This window comes from Globicephala melas, chromosome 2 (genome assembly GCF_963455315.2).
Source record: "Globicephala melas chromosome 2, mGloMel1.2, whole genome shotgun sequence".
Taxonomy (NCBI): Eukaryota; Metazoa; Chordata; class Mammalia; order Artiodactyla; family Delphinidae; genus Globicephala; species Globicephala melas.
The window spans coordinates 84,009,759-84,010,460 of NC_083315.2; the positions used below are offsets into that span (position 1 = coordinate 84,009,759).

General features: G+C 47.3%; 1 pseudogene; it reads left to right on the forward strand.

Annotated features, from left to right (window-relative positions):
- Window positions 1–336: 336 nt before the first annotated feature.
- Window positions 337–436, forward strand: LOC115845203 (U6 spliceosomal RNA; annotated as a pseudogene).
- The last annotated feature ends 266 nt before the right edge of the window (window positions 437–702 follow it).

The window sequence follows — 702 nt, forward strand, 5'->3', positions numbered from 1 at the left end:
GCTCTGCAGCAAGAGAAGCCACCGCAATGAGAAGCCTATGCACCACAGCAAAGAGCAGCCCCAGCTCGCCACAACTAGAGAAAGCCCGTGTGCAGCAATGAAGACCCAACACAGCCAAAAATAATTTTTTTTAAAAAAGGTAAGTATACAAAGGAGAGAAAAATCATTGACATAAGAATTTTCACCTGTCCTATAGTATCTAGGAGACAAGAAAGCAATATTGTTAAGTGAAAAGGGGGAGCTTGAACCCAGCTATTTAATGGCTTTCTCAGAAAGTTCACAATTTTCTTGGAAAATATTAAGGATAAACTCAAGCAAAAAGAAAAAATCTAATTCTTGCTTCAGCAGCACATATACTAGAATTGGAATGATACAGAGATTAGCATGGCCCCTGCACAAGGATTACACACAAATTTGTGAAGTGTTCCATATTTTTCCCCTCAGACCCCGGCCATGCCCTCAACCATAGCAGAGATTGCCATTGCTCCTAGAAGAAGCCCAGCTCCCTCAGGGCTCCTGCTCCAGCCCCTTGGGCCCCGGACTCGCCCCCCTGATGGCAGCAACCACCACTGAACCAGGAGAAGCTCTAGCTTGCAACTGACTCTAGCCCTTCCAACCCCAGCCCTACTTCCCACCAAGGAGGCAGCTGCCGATGCACCCCAGGAGAAGACATGGCCCCTGTTCACTTCATGTCCTGCTCTC